General features: G+C 43.0%; 1 protein-coding gene across 1 annotated transcript in view; it reads left to right on the top strand.

Annotated features, from left to right (window-relative positions):
- The first annotated feature begins 676 nt into the window (after window positions 1–676).
- The window catches only part of LOC310660034 (cryptic protein-like), a 266,083-nt gene continuing 250,146 nt past the window's right edge, over window positions 677–16,613 (top strand). Inside the window, exon 1 of the mRNA XM_083404415.1 lies at window positions 677–716. The gene's annotated coding sequence lies outside the window, so the exon portion shown is untranslated. The remainder of the gene's footprint in view (window positions 717–16,613) is intronic.

The following is a 16,613-nucleotide window of genomic DNA, read 5'->3' as shown; positions in this document are numbered from 1 at the left end:
TAGCACGAATGCTGAGCTCATAAAGCAACATAATTTGAATGATGGGGGCACATCGCTTTCTGGGATTTATGCATTGCCATGGGGCCAGATATGTGAAACACAGCTGAGTTAAAATCATCTGTTTTGTGTCGTAGCAGCCATTGCGGCAGCTGAAGCTACCCTCCAGACAACACTGGCATTGTTGCGGCGGGGCAGCAATGAAGCTGGGGCCTCATGAATGCACCAGTGAGAATGTGGCGCTGGGTTACCCAGAGCATCAGCTCAATCCTAACCTTGTCACCACTCTGCTTCATCTCCATCCATGCAAGCTGCAATGGCGCCAGTCAGGGCCGGATTTACATTTGATGAGGCCCCAAGCTACTGAAGGTAATGGGGCCCTTTATCTGTCCAGCTGTCCTTTGTCAACAACAAATTATCACTGTTTTTGTGTTGAATATATGGTAATTTATGGACCTAATAGGTATCGAAAGCCATTTATTTGCACATGTTTCCATGCAACCAGTCCATGCAGAATGTAGGCACCCTATATATAAAGGTAAAGGGACCCCTGAGCATTAGGTCCAGTCGTGGCTGACACTGGGGTTGCGGCACTCATCTCGCTTTACTGGCCGAGGGAGCCGGCGTACAGCTTCCACGTCATGTGGCCAGCATGACTAAGCCACTTCTGGTGAACCAGAGCAGCGCACAGAAATGCCGTTTACCTTCCTGCCAGAGCAGTACTTATTTATCTACTTGCACTTTGACCTGCTTTCGAACTGCTAGGTTGGAAAGAGAGGGACCGAGCAACGGGCGCTCACCCCGTTGCGGGGATTCGAACCGCCTACCTTCTGATTGGCAAGCCCTAGGCTCTGTGGTTTAACCCACAACGTCACCCATGTCCACATGCAGAATGTAGGCACCCTATATATAGAAATGAGCAAACCAGTGATATTTTAGGGAGCAGGCTAGCAGGCGGGGCCCATTACTTACATCATAGACGCCTACACAACACAAAACACTTTTATTCTATTTGTTTTTTACCTTATATTTTGGAAATGTACATCCAGGGTTTTTTCCCTTTAATTTTCTGGGGGCCCCCCAAGAGAGTGGGGCCCTAAGCTATAGCTTGTTTCGCTAATGCATAAATCTGGCACCGGTACCAGTGTTGTGAGGGACGTCTGTCCCCCACGACACATCAGCCTCTACTGGTTTCATGTTTGCTGTAGCACAGAGAGGGACAATTGGGAAGGCAGCATGGCCAGTGGAACAAGGGCAAAGTAAAGGTTGCTTATAGAAGCTTCCCTCTGGTTCATTTGTGAATCTACCTTTTAAAGCATAGTCGGCTGCATTTTTTGCTGACGCTTTGCACCATTTTTTGCATGGTTTGCAAAGGAAAAAAAACTTAATAAGGAGTAGTAAATAGTAACAATGCCAAACTCAATAAGCTAAAGGGGACTGTGTGCCTCAGTCAGATGACACCTTCCCAAGCTTGTGAGTTATCCAAATCAATTTTTTAGATGAACATTGAGCTTCTATTTTTGGTGCACAATTTCCAAAGGCTTGTGTTTTGATTTGAAGGCTGGTGTCGGAGATTTACGTTTGGTATGCAGAAACTTTCTGGAAATGTCCGCCTTTGTTATTTTTTTAATTACTTGGCTTATGATTGCGAGGGAAATCATTACAAGAAGTGCGAAGGAGCTTTCCAATGCCTCATTATAATGAACAAAAAAAGAAAAACAGAAGACAGAAAAGAAGAAAAGACAAGACCCTCTTGGTAAAAGCCTACATTGTTGTCTTATTGGATCATTACTGCGGTATATGTTCAGCTGATGAACAGTGCTTTTCCAATGAGAAAATGATTAGACTGCTACGTGAGTCTGCAATGATTTACTAAACTTGAAGAGGGCTGTGTGGCAGAGGATCTTAATTTTCTCATTTGAACTTTCTAAAACAACAACAGCAAAAGATTAACAAATCTGTCCGCAAGTGGCTGATGTCTTTACCTTCGTGTTCAAAATTATATTTCAACTTTCCACAAAAGGTACTGAATTTCTTGCGGTGCAGGTAGAAAGGAAGCTGCAAATAATAAACTGTTAGCCGCAAGTTGCCATTAATTGGTCTGCTTGGGCACCAAGGGCCCACACAGGAGCTGTGCAGCCCTGCTGAGAGAAGGCAATTTGCAGCAGTAGAGCTGCAGGCATCGCCTGGGCAGCAGCCATGCTGCTAGACCAACATGCCCTCATTCGATTGGCAGGAAATTGGCTGGAAGCCAGGCAATTCAAAGTGGCGGCACCTTGGGAGACTGTCGGTTGGGTTTTTCTTTTCAATTAGCACACCCACCCTGCCTTTGTTTGTTGTATCTTTTTGCTCCGAGCATATCTGGTCACTTTACTGGAGCTGAGAAGGAAGTTTTCCAAGCCGGTCTAGATTGGCAGGTGTCAGACGCATCTGTCATGTGCATTTTGCCACGATTTCGCAGGAAGGTTGAGTTAGAGATGAAGGTCGATGGAAAGGATAAGGCCAGGGGTCAGCAAACTTTTCCAGCAGGGGGCCTGTCCACTGTCCCTCAGACCTTGTGGGGGTCCGGACTATATTTTGAAGAAAAAGAAGAAGAACAAATTCCCATGCCCCACAAATAACCCAGAGATGCATTTTAAATAAAAGCACACAGTCTACTCATGTAAAAACACCAGGCAGGCTCCACAAATAACCCAGAGATGCATTTTCAATAAAAGGACACATTCTACTCATGTAAAAACATGCTGTTTCCCAGACCATCCGTGGGCCAGATTGAGAAGGCAATTGGGCCGCATACGGCCCCCGGGCCTTTGTTTGCCTACCCATGGATAAGGTTTTCAATGACTACTATACATGATGTCTATGTACCACTTCCATAGTCAGAGGCAGCAAGGAGAGTTCTGTCCAGGCTTGTGGGCTTCCTAGAGGCATATCTGGTTGCCCACTGTGACAATAGGATGTTGGACTAGATGGGCCTTTGCCCTGATACAGACGGACTTCTCTTATGTTCTTATGAAAGTAAAAGGACTCTGGGGTTGTGGCACTCATCTCACTTTACTGGCTGAGGGAGCCAGCGTACAGCTTCTGGGTCATGTGGCCAGCATGACAAAGTCACTTCTGGCGAACCAGAGCAGCACACAGAAACACCGTTTACCTTCCCACCAGAGCAGTATCTATTTATATACTTGCACTTTGACGTGCTTTCGAACTGCTTGGTTGGCAGGAGCAGGAACCGAGCAACGGGAGCTCACCCCGTTGCAGGGATTCGAACCACCAACCTTCTGATCAGCAAGCCCAAGAGGCTCAGTGGTTTAGACCACAGCGCCACCCGCGTCCCAGTCTTATGAAAGTAGCATGCCTCAAAATGACAAACTGGAGCTGAAACTGAAAACTGCTAGCTTTATCGTATACCCTTTATTTGTGCATTGCTTTGAGTGTTCGCATAAGTGGGGAAAGGGTTCCAAAATGCCATTCTTAAAAATGAGACTCTTTGGCACCCATAGTAGCGCCCCCTGGTAGCTCCTCCCTTGGTAGAAGAAATGGGTTTCTTCTGTGTGCAGTTTTTGCTGAAAACTTTAAGATAATTGCTAAAGACTGCTGACCTTCCTATATTTTATTTTATTGGTTGTTTTATGCAGCTGTGGATCAGGCGACTGAACTGTGTTTTTTTAAAGCTTCGTATTAAGTTGTGGCGGTTTATTCCTCTATTATATGTTGCTCACCGCACTTTTATAGCAGGGAAAGCAGCAAATACCTTTTATAATTTCCAGAGGGATATTCTGTTGCAACAAGGGACATAAATAGAAAAGTAAATAAATAGAATAAATAGAAAAGTATCTCATGACTGTGGAATACACCTTCTGATACATCACAGCACAATATCAAGCTTCTTAAGGGCGCTTTCAAATGCAAGATGAGACAGGAGACACTCTAGAAATATTTTAATCCAGACGGCATTATGAACTCAGCCTCGTACTTCTCCATTTAAAATATAATAATTCAAAATGCTTGTTATTAAATTGTATGCAAAGACTTCTTCAAAAGTAGCTGGTAAATATGCTATGTGTATATTTTGCCATTTGGAAAAATTGCTACATCTGAATAAATGCACTCTTTCTTTCTGTCTGGCATTGTACGTCTGGTCATCAGGTTTTTTTCCTGACTTCCTTTTCATGGCTGGTAATTAACTAAGGCAGAAAATCAAAAGAATGGAAAGAATTAAGAACAGATCAGAATTACATTCAATGATACAGTTTTGCTATGATAAATAGTCCCAGATGATATTTGATTGACAACATTAATCCTGCACATCTGGGAGACCATTCACTGTAGCATTCTGAATTTAATTTTCACTTAATGCTGACAAGATGGGATAATTCTATAATTCTTCAAATGGAACCATTATTTGCACAGTCTTGCATAATATCCTGATTATGATTTACAATTATTGTATAAGCACAAAAATCCATTAAGCCAGCTTGCAAATCTCACCAAAGTCGAATGAACAAAATATATGCTTTTAACATATTGTTTTCTTCGTCTGGGGTTAGCTGCTGTTTTCGAAAAGAAAAAAGCAAAAGGAAAAAGCAAACTGTTTAAAAAGCCCTGTCAACAACTCAAACATATTATGCATAATATACACACATAATTGTAAGTAAGAAGCTAGCAGCTGTGTGGCAAGCTTTAAGTAGAAATTTGTTTTTTGAGAGAATGATTTTTATATCAAATTTATGGATGTTTTCTCTTCTCCCTGGGCAGCATCAAATTACATTGCTCTTCTCTTAAGATTTTATTCTCAAGGCCATTTCTAGAATGGCATCTATAATGAAAGCTGAGTCAAGTGCCAACAATAAGAGGCAAAATCCTGAGCATGATGGATAATTGAAAGGACAAAAAGCACTGTGGAAGGCTTGGTTCTGTGTGTGTATCTGTCTTTCTCTGTCTCTCTCTCTAAATGAGTTTGAAATTAAACATACTGACAGATGGAAGGTGGTTGTATTCCAAAATCTAAAGGTCAAGACAGACAATGGAGATCTACAAATACTGTAGTTGTCTGGCCAGTTAGAACTTTTGCAAATAGCAGTCGTGGGGGGAATAGGGATCCAGCTCAGAGCTAAGGTTAGTGAAAGTAGCCTTTAACATTTCCAGGAACCTTGCAGTGTATGGCAGAGTACTCAGATGAGGACAGGATTCTGGCTACTTCCGCAGGAGGACTATTTCATTTATTGAGAGCCATCCAAGCTAGATAGCAGAGCCCAGCTAGCATCATCTGACTCAGAGAATAAGTCCTCTATTTTCCAACTTATGAAGAATCCAAAGGTTGCAAAGGCCAAGAGCTCCTTAACAAGCTAGCCAGCTTCTCCAGGGAGATGGAGCCTAACACACTTTAGGCCTGGTCAAACAACATAAGGTTTTACTTGCAGACATAATGGGGGCTGTTCAACTAAAATTTTACCCAGAGTAGTTCCACTGAAATTTTAAGTTAGGCCCATTAATTTCTCTGAGTAAGTTCCGTGTGATGCTCTGGTTCACCAGAAGCAGCTTAGTCATGCTGGCCGCATGACCCGGAAGCTGTCTGCGGACAAACGCCGGCTCCCTCAGCCTATAGAGGAAGATGAGTGCTGCAACCCCAGAGTCGTCCGCAACTGGACCTACCTTTAAATTTCGAATACCACCCTGTGCCTTTTGGAGCTGTCCAAGGTCCTGTATACTCTACTTAGAATCATAGAAGCATAGAGTTGGAAGAGACCACAAGGGCCATCGAGTCCAACCCCCTGCCAAGCAGGAAACACCATCAGAGCACTCATGACATATGGTTGTCAAGCCTCTGCTTAAAGACCTCCAAAGAAGGAGACTCCACCACACTCCTTGGCAGCAAATTCCACTGTCGAACAGCTCTTACTGTCAGGAAGTTCTTCCTAATGTTTAGGTGGAATCTTCTTTCTTGTAGTTTGGATCCATTGCTCCGTGTCCGCTTCTCTGGAGCAGCAGAAAACAACCTTTCTCCCTCCTCTATGTGACATCCTTTTATATATTTGAACATGGCTATCATATCCCCCCTTAACCTCCTCTTCTCCAGGCTAAACATGCCCAGCTCCCTTAGCCGTTCCTCATAAGGCATCGTTTCCAGGCCTTTGACCATTTTGGTTGCCCTCCTCTGGACACGTTCCAGTTTGTCAGTGTCCTTCTTTAACTGTGGTGCCCAGAACTGGACACAGTACCCTAGGTGAGGTCTGACCAGAGCAGAATACAGTGGCACTATTACTTCCCTTGATCTAGATGCTATACTCCTATTGATGCAGCCCAGAATTGCATTGGCTTTTTTAGCTGCCGCGTCACACTGTTGGCTCATGTCAAATTTGTGGTCAACCAAGACTCCTAGATCCTTTTCACATGTACTGCTCTCAAGCCAGGTGTCACCCATCTTGTATTTGTGCCTCTCATTTTTTATTTATTTATTTTTGTCCAAGTGCAATACTTTACATTTCTCCCTGTTAAAGTTCATCTTGTTAGCTTGGCCCAGTTCTCTAATCTGTCAAGGTCGTTTTGAAGTGTGATCCTGTCCTCTGGGGTGTTAGCCACCCCTCCCACCTAACTAAGATTTGTGACTGGGCATGGCTTGCTTCGCTTGAAAACCTAAAGTACTCACAGGAATGGACGCTGTACCCCATTTCTGTGATGAAAATCCTCATAAGAACATAATGGCCTATCTAGCTCAGGATCCTGTTCTCAACAGTGGCCAACCTGTGGGGAAACCTGCAAGCAGGATCTGAGTGCAACTTCATACCTTGGTGAAAAGATAGTGTTCTCCACCCTACCTGAGATTAGCACCTCACCACCACTTCCTGTTCCCTAGCATCTCATAGGTAACCTGGTCCCAAGTTATTAAGGGCTTTATATGCTGATAGGCCCGGTAGTAAATTTACAACCATTGAAGTTCCTCCCAGCTTTTGGTATGCTTTTTTGAAAGGTTTTAATCCCAGCCAAACTAACAACTTTCCCTTCCCTCACAGAACCTGAGTGAGTGAGTAAATGACAGCTGCATTATTCCCTGAGCAACTGACTGCTCTGAGTCATTGAACCAACTCAGCCAATCATGGTTGATTGGTATAAATGCAGATATATGCTAATACATGGAATTTCTATGCAGGAAAGGAAATGCAAAATGTTACCAGTTGAAACAGAGAGATACTTCACTAAAGAAACTGAATTTTGGTAGTTCATTCATTTATAGGACAAGTGCCAGAATTTAAAGTGACTTGGTTTTTTAAAGTTGAGAAGTCTATCTCAGACTTTCAATACACCATGAATTTGTTGCTCCAGCTCCACCCATTTGACAAGAAAGCTTCACATAATGAGCAGCTTGTAAACAAGCAAAGCATGCTGAGTGTTCAATGATACAAATTAGAATTGATTGGCTAAAGGGGGTACATTGATTTCTCGCATTTAGAATAAACTACAGACCTTTTCTCTCCTTTTACTCAATGAAATTCTTACTTAACAAATGAAATCATTAGGTACAACACAGAGTATCTATCTATTATCTTGAAATGTGATTCAGTTATTGCATCACCTACTTATAGAATTTATCTGAGGAATATAAGGTCTATGGGAAGCTCTACTTCCCCTGAACTAAACTTTTCATTACATTAAGAGCCAGTGTGGTGTAGTGGTTAAGAGCGGTGGACTTGTAATCTGGTGAACCAGGTTTGATTCCCCGCTCCTCCACATGCAGCTGCTGGGTGACCTTGGGCTAGTCACACTTCTTTGAAGTCTCTCAGCCCCACTCACCTCACAGAGTGTTTGTTGTGGGGGAGGAAGGGAAAGGAGAATGTTAGCCGCTTTGAGACTCCTTCGGGTAGTGATAAAGCGGGATATCAAATCCAAACCATCCAAACCATTAAAGAAATAAGAAATGTATGAACCTTGCTTATGTCTTCAGTACGTGTGTGTCTGTGTGTGTGTGTACTCTCACTCCTCAATATTTATTTTGAAGAGAGATATCCTTATTTATTTTATATAATTCAAAGTAGGTCACACCAAATGCATTGAAGAAAATAATAATAATAATAATAATAATAATAATAATAATAATAATAATTTATTATTTGTACCCTGCCCATCTGGCTGGGTTTTCCCAGCCACTCTGAGCGGCTTCCAACAAAGATTAAAAATACATTAAAATGTCACACATTAAAAACTTCCCTGAACAGGGCTGCCTTCAGATGTCTTCTAAATGTCAGGTAGTTGTTTATCTCTTTGACATCTGGTGGGAGTGCGTTCCACAGGGCGGGTGCCACTACTGAGAAGGCCTTCTGCCTGGTTCCTTGTAACTTGGCTTCTCGCAGCGAGGTAACTGCTCGAAGGCCCTCGGCGCTGGACCTCAGTATCCGGGCAGAACGATGGGGGTGGAGACACTCCTTCAGGTATACTGGGCCAAGGCAAACTAGTGAAAGAAGAAGGCACAGCAACAGAAATAGGAAAGTAGTAAAGAAGAGTTAACCATAGTAGAATGGAAAAGGTGAATAATAAATAACCAAAGCAGGAAAGAATCATCTAAAAAACCATAAGATACTTTGTTGTGGTAGCTTATGAACCCAATGAAATTATTGGCCGTGACAGCCATCCGGAATGAGCATCTTTCATTTTAAAAAAAAGGGGGGAACCACCTCAATTGTTTGAAAACTCAAATGTGAGTTCATGGTGACAAAATAACTTGGCAGATGCAACCTAGCAGTGGTGCATGAGGCAATGCGAAACTTAAATGGGTCCGTCACCCAAATGTTTGCCACTTCCACACAAAGGAAGTGATGATGGTCTACAATAGAATACTTCTTTCTTTATGTATCTGTGAAGTTATACATATGGCATCTGTGTATGAACTGAGAAACATCTTGAAATGAGCAGAGTTTACAGGAGAGGGTCAGAGCCCTGCAACTTTGGAAGTCCTGTGAAGAAGAAGAAGAAGAAGAAGAAGAAGAAGAAGAAGAAGAAGAGGAAGAGGAGTTTGGATTTGATATCCTACCTTTCACTCCCCTTAAGGAGTCTCAAAGCGGCTAACATTCTCCTTTCCCTTCCTCCCCCACAACAAACACTCTGTGAGGTGAGTGGGGCTGAGGGGCTTCAGAGAAGTGTGACTAGCCCAAGGTCACCCAGCAGCTGCATGTGGAGGAGCGGGGACACGAACCCGGTTCACCAGATTACAAGTCCACTGCTCTTAACCACTACACCACACTGGCTCTGTGAGCAAACTCAAAACCTCGCCTTGAAGACAGAAGACATTACAATTGTTTTGCACATGACAGAACCAATTACTCTCACAACCTTCCACGCCAGTTGAAAAACATACTGAACTTATTATTATCACCAAATCACCTAAAAATATATTAGTACTGCCAGTAAACTGAAATGGTAGTTTCTCTGCCAAGACTGAACAACAGAATAGCTTTGGAAGCATAGCAATGGACCACGCTATTGAAGAAAAAGTTAATTACAAACAGACACAGGTGGTATAAAACACTTCAGTGCTTGTAAAGGAGCAGTTGCCAGGTATTACATTAGAGCAGGCTGCAGAAGTGCGTACATTCATCACTTTCAGAATATGATGGATGTTATAGATAACTGGTTTGTCCATCCAGGCCTCATAAGGTCCAGAACTGAGCATGATGTGTATGATAGACATGTTCCAAATCATTTGGCAAAATCCATTCCATTCCAAGAAGCAAGAACTGAGTAGTTTGTCTGCTGGTTAGCTTGCTCCACCAGATGTTGTGAGTGACCTTTTAAATGACAACAATAGTAAAGAAGAAGCTTACAGCAACTTTCAGGTAGAAAGAAACTGGTACATAAACAGAGTTACAACTAAAAGCATTATCAACCCTCAATAGAACTGTACAAGTTGTAGCTAAGGGAAGGGAACTTATGTGAAAGCTGACAGAGTTCTTTTGGGACAGATGGTTTTGACTGCACAGAGTCATAATTTGTCAATGACAGATGTCTGAATCATCCACTTGGACCAATTTCTTGGCCATTAACAATGTGTGTCGGTTCACTCCGAGAAACAATGAAATCTACCTTAGTCGTTGAGCTTGAGAAACTAGTGCAATCTGCTAAAATTATTCCAGAAGGTTCAGGGTGTTTACTTGATTGCATGAGCATCATACAAAGATGTGAATATGTCAGATGTTGTGATGTAGCAGACAATGCGTTTAAAAGATTTATGTTAGAAGGTCATCAAAACAAAAGCATAAACATGTTGCAAACCCATTTCATCAGCAACAAATGCAGAATTAAGGCACAGCTGCAGCAATGCTCAACTGTACGAAAGCAATGTAGCAAGACACAAAATAGGATTCTCTAATAAAACAGGATTCTCTAACCTTTCTGTGTGGAGAATGGAAACAAACAAACAAAAGAAATAAGTAAATCATAGTTGCAAATGCAGACAACCATACTGCAAATAATAATAATAATAATAATACCCTGATGTTGGGAAAGATTGAGGGCACAAGAAGAAGGGGTCAACAGAGGATGAGATAGTTGGACAGTGTTCTCGAAGCTTCTAACATGAGTTTGACCAAACTGTGGGAGGCAGTGGAAGACAGGAGTGCCTGGTGTGCTCTGGTCCATGGGGTCACGAACAGTCGAACATGACTAAACAACAACAACAGCAACAACAACAACAAATAACAACTACTACTACTACTACTACTACTACTACTCAGGACAAAGTTATGCAGCTTCTATGAAATCAGAAAAAGTAGGTACTATTGTTCCATGCCCATAAGAACATAAAAGAGCCCTGCTGGATCTGACCAAAGGCCCATCTAGTCTAGTGTTCTGCTCTCACAGTGGCCTGCCTGATGCCTACAAGCAGGAACTGAGTACAACAGCACCCTCTGCCACTTGTGATTCTCCAACACGCAGGCAAGGAAGGCCACAACAAGGCAGTTTGCATCTAGTCATGGACATTATCTTGGAGCTGCCTCCACAGAAAACTAATTGCAGTGGCCAACTAGATGGAGAGAGCAAAAATCTCATCTGATAACAGGGGAAATGTCCTCTGAAAGGGAAACAGTTCCATCACAAAGTCTCCAACCAAAGTCTCCAGTTCCTCCAACTGAGCAACACCTAGATGCTTCACATCTAACATTCAAGATTCCTCAAGTTTCTATTGCCAGCAGTGGAACCACAGCAGGAAAGAACTCACCCTTCTTTTGCTCGAGTGAACATGCCACAGCGGAAACCCTGTACCTGTGTTACTTCTGCTACGTCTGTGCCAACCCCCTCAGCCATTTGTTGAGCGGTTAGGACAGGAACATTAGTACTGATGCAAGATCGTTTGCTGCAATCCTGCGTGTGTTTAATCATAAGCAAGCCTTTTTGAGTTCAATGAGGTTGTAGTGCCCCACATTGGCCACAGCGAAAGGGGCGGCAGGACTGAGGCCTGGGGATCAGGCCTGGACCTGGCCCAGTGTTAGCAAGTGACGTCTGTGAGATGTCTGTGAGACTGGAATGAGATCCAGCTAAGTTTCATCCTGTCCCCACCCTCGGAATTTTCCATTTCCACTGAGCTCCATCGGTGGCGATATCACCAGCAGGCCTCCCACCCACATGCTTGGCCGGAGATGAGAAAGTTAAGCAAAGGGATGTCTTCACTCAAACTAAAGTACAAGACATATAGGTAAGTGTGTATAGGATGGGAGCTTAGATGTGAAGAAATAAATGAAATAGTGCCAAAGGACTCAAAAGGTTCTGAAGTCCAAAGCTGCAAATCAAAAATTCAATTTCTACTTGAACTTGCTTGCAGACATTTACAGTCCACAAATGATACCAATTAAACAGTTACTACTGAGACGGAGTTGTTTACTAAATGAAGAAGCAGCAAGGTGCCAGAATAGAACTCCTGTTATCTGCTTGAAAGCTACGTTGTCTGTGCAGTAATAAAAACAAAGCAAAAAAACAGAAGAAGATAATGTCTACAAAATAACAATTAAACAGAGTAAAGATGCATAATTAAACACGAGGTGAAATTTGATTTCCTGTTGAAATGCAAATTAATATTTATTAACACAAATTTAGATCCAGAAAGGTCTGTTTAATCAAGGTGAGAGGCAATTTTCATCAGTTGCTCTTTCAAATGATAAATATGTATGAGAAGATTAAGTTTTTCAGTCACAGGAAAATTGTAAGAAGTGCAGTAAAAATGATCGCCCAGCAACCTGCAGATAAAGCTTTACCCTTTGTCAAGAAGGATGCTCTTGGACCTGAGATATATTTTACCTCGAAGCAGGGAAATAAGAAGTCCAAGCGAAGGGTGCTTGTAGCCTGCTTCCCTGCTTCTCTGCAGCAGGTGAACCAGTTCTGGGAAGGAACAGAACAGGAAGACATTATTTCATGCTGATTTAATAGTCCAAGTTACAGCAGAGTAATTTATGCACAGTTGTACTTCAGACTTTGCATTAGGAACACAAATGGCACTTCAGCTCAGTCCAGAAATAAATGGTGCTTCATAATGCTTGGAATTCTTCCTTGCAGTGGAAGTAATGAAAATGATTTCAGGCCAGTGTCTAATTTGACCTCCTATTAGGATCCGTGTCTCCTACAATTATTGTCATAACAATGCTAATAGGGCAATAAAATTATGAATTGGTAACTTAATGGCAGGTGGACAGAACACAGCACTTTTACTGCAGTTGTCAGTTTCCTGGAAGACGTCAAAGCAGACTTTTTCAGAATCTGTACAATGGCAATATGCATGAAAGGAAGGAAGGGGGAGAAAGAGAAAGCAAGGTAAGGGAAAGAGCCAGTGTGTTTTTTTTCTTTAAAAAAAATGTTTAGGGGTACTCTCATTTTGACTCAAGAAAATCGCCATTTTATAGTTCATATCGGGGGAAATAAATACAGTAAATGGACAAAAGTACAAAGAACATGTGTTACCTCATAAAACACCACACATCCACATTCCACCCTGCTTCACATATTAAATGCTCACTTCCGTCTGAGACTCAGGAAACACCAGGAAAGGAAAGGAAGCCGCCATCAGAGGTGGTAACAATGAAACTGACCAATCACCATAAAAAGGTACCCCTGCCTGTACGGGCCAGTCGTGTCCGACTCTAGGGTTGCCTGCTCATCTCGCTCTAGAGGCCATGAGCCGGCGCTGTCCGAAGACACTTCCGGGTCATGTGGCCAGCGTGACGAAGCTGCAGCTGGTGAGCCAGCACCAGCGCAGCACACGGAAACGCCGTTTACCTTCCCGCTATAAAGCGGCACCTATTTATCTACTTGCACTTAAGAGTGCTTTCAAACTGCTAGGTGGGCAGGAGCTGGGACCGAACGACGGGAGCTCACCCCACCGCGGGGATTAGAACCGCCGACCATACGATCGGCAAGTCCTAGGCACTGAGGTTTTACCCACAGCGCCACCCGCGTCCCACTAGACCAATCACCATGCTAGAGTCCATTTCCTACTTCACACATTAAACGCTCACTTCCGTCTGAGACTCAGGAAACACTGTGACAGGAAATGAGGCCGCCATTGAGGGGGTAGCAAAGAAACTGGTGATTCACTGTGCTAGAGAAGAAACAACAAAAAAAAAACTCTTCTCCCGTTAGATTCACAAATTGTTTAGGGGTGTGTGTACCCCTGAGTCCCCTCAGAAAAAAAGCACTGGAAATATCAGTTGTACATACTGCCTTCTGCTCACAGAGTTGACTACAACTCCTGGAATGCCATGACTTGTTAAGTATCCCCTGCCTATAAAGCCTCTTTTCTGCTTTTAAAGATGGACCTATAGTCCCTCTTTAAAAAGAGATCGGCTTGCCAGCATTCCATCTAGTTTGGTCCTTGTTATGTACTGAGTTGAATAGGATCCAAAATGCAACAGTCTGATTGGTCCTAGAACAATAGGATTCAGAATGCAGCAGTCTGATTGGCCCTAGAACAATAGGATTCAGAATGCAGAATTCTGAATGGTCCTAGAACAATAGGATCCAGAATGCAGCAGTCTGATTGGTCCACAGGAGCCACCCAATCCAGCTCCAAGTGGAAGTGATTCCGCAACCTGATTGGCATACAGGTGAATCCCGGAATTAGCCAATCATGTGGGGCCCATTGTGTAAACAATGTATTTAAAGCAGACATTCTGGGGGAACTTCCATTTCTCCTCACCACTATGAGCTGAAAAAAGAGCATGAAATCCACTCTCAACTCTGAGTATATTTCAGTCCTAGAGGAGATACTTTGCATATGCAGGACTGTGTATGTACAGAACTGTGAAAAATGTCTGCCTGAGATCCTCATATCCTCCTGATAGTCTTATCTCTCTCTCTCATTGAGGTAGAAAATACTTCTGACAGTGCAGTATATACCAGGTGGCTGTGAGCCCTTCTCTTCCATAGGCCAAATGCTTAGGAAAGCAGCTTTGGGGACTAAGTAGAATGAGTGGTTTATGTTGTTCAAGTTTCTTCCTCCCAAGTCGAAAGACCTTGACTGCAACACCAAACATTTACTCTGTTAAGAGGTAGCTGTGGAAGCAGTACAGATTCAGCAGCTCATTCAGAGGCAGCAGCATGGTGGGTATTCAAATATCTCATTTTAAACAAAATGCACAGCAGTTGGGAAATGACTGCAATGCCTTTAAGTTAACTAAAACAGAGAGAGGAAAGGGGGAGATGGGTCTGGGAACAGGTGGCAGAGAAAAAGAAAATGGTTCTTTTATTGCTCCCTCTAATTTGCTCGCTGCCTTCCCTGGGAATTCAGTCGATTATTTCCTTTTATCCCCCTTTAATTTTAGTTTAAGAATTAGGATGGCTTGCAAACTGTTTCCCACCCGACCGCCCCCATACTTCCTTGCCTCTTGCAATACTAATATTTAGAAAGGAGTCCAAACATTCAAATTGGCTTTGATGAGCTGGCAGCTAAAAGGACACCGGCTGATGGGTCACCCAGCCGTCCTCAAAGACTGCGAAAACAATGACAGCTGTCGGCAGAGCAGAAAACAGATTGACGAATGCTGCCTTTAGATGGGAAACCTGCAGGTTATCATGGTTGCAGAACCGTTTAGTCCAAAGGGGCCAGATCAGAAAGCAACAGCAGCACAACAGCTTTCAGGAGGATCAGCTAAGACATGGGTAGGCAAACTTAAGGCCCAGGGACTGGATCCGGCCCAATCGCCTTATAAATCTGGCCCGCGGCCGGTCCGGGAATCAGTGTGTTTTTACACACTTTTATTTAAAATGTATCTCTGGGTTATTTGTGGGGCCCGCCTGGTGTTTTTACATGAGCAGAATGTGTGCTTTTATTTAAAATGCATCTCTGGGTTATTTGTGGGGCCCGCCTGGTGTTTTTACATGAGTAGAATGTGTGCCTTTATTTAAAACGCATCTCTGGGTTATTTGTGGGGCCTGCCTGGTGTTTTTACATGAGCAGAATGTGTGCTTTTATTTAAAATGCATCTCTGGGTTATTTGTGGGGCATAGGAATTTGTCATTTTATTTTTTTCCCAAAATACAGTCTGGCCCCCAACAAGGTCAGAGATACAGTGGACCGGCCCCTTGCTGAAAAAGTTTGCTGACCCCTAAGCTAAGACATCACAAAGCAGTGAGCAAGCTTTTCAGTGCTTCAGAATTTTTCTTCTTCATGCTATATGTTTAGCACAGCTACAAGAGGAGGGAGGGAGGCGAAAAGCTATTTCGGAGCATGATGGGAACACCCCCAAATCTGACATTTGTAACTTTATGTAACTTCATCATCAGAGACCCCTCCATGAGAGGTCTAGAGGGTGGAAACATGAGAACAAGCCTTTTCTGCAGTGGCCCCCTGTTTGTGGAATTGCCAGGTGCCAGGTGAAAACATTCCTCTCTTCAAGCCTTTGGCTGATTAATATCCTACAGCCTTTTAAATGTCGGAGGGGGCTATGGTTTTGCTGTTTTTGTTTCAACTACTTATTTGTATTTATTTTTTTTTTTTTTTTGTGAACTACCCTGAGATATTTTCATGATTAGCAGTACAGTGGTGCCTCGCAAGACGAAATTAATTCGTTCTGCGAATCTCTTCGTCTAGCGGTTTTTTCGTCTTGCGAAGCACGGCTATTAGCGGCTTAGCGGCTATTAGCGGCTTAGCGACTATTAGCGGCTTAGCGGCTATTAACGGCTTAGCGGCTTTAAGAAAAAGGAAACAAACTCACAAGAACTCGCAAGACGTTTCGTCTTGCGAAGCAAGCCCATAGGGAAATTCGTCTTGCGGAACAACTCAAAAAACAGAAAACCCTTTCGTCTAGCGAGTTTTTCGTCTTGCGAGGCATTCGTCTTGCGGGGCACCACTGTAATAATAATAGTAATAATACAGTTGTACCTTGGTTTTCGAACAGCTTAGTTCTCGAATGTTTTGGCTCCCGAATGCCGCAAACCCAGAAGTGAATTCCGGTTTGCAAACTATTTTTGGAAGCTGAATGTCCAACGGGGCTTCTGCAGCTTCCGATTGGCTGCAGGAGCCACACTTTGGTTTTTGAACGTTTTGGCAGTTGAACGGACTTCCAGAACAGATTCCGTTTGACTTCCAAGGTACAACTGTAATATTATTATCATTATTATTAATAATAATAATAATATAG

This window comes from Podarcis tiliguerta (assembly GCF_965153285.1).
Source record: "Podarcis tiliguerta genome assembly, chromosome: 11".
NCBI lineage: Eukaryota > Metazoa > Chordata > Lepidosauria > Squamata > Lacertidae > Podarcis > Podarcis tiliguerta.
The sequence above is the reverse complement of the archived record's forward strand: the minus strand, read 5'-3'. Positions and strand labels throughout refer to the sequence as shown.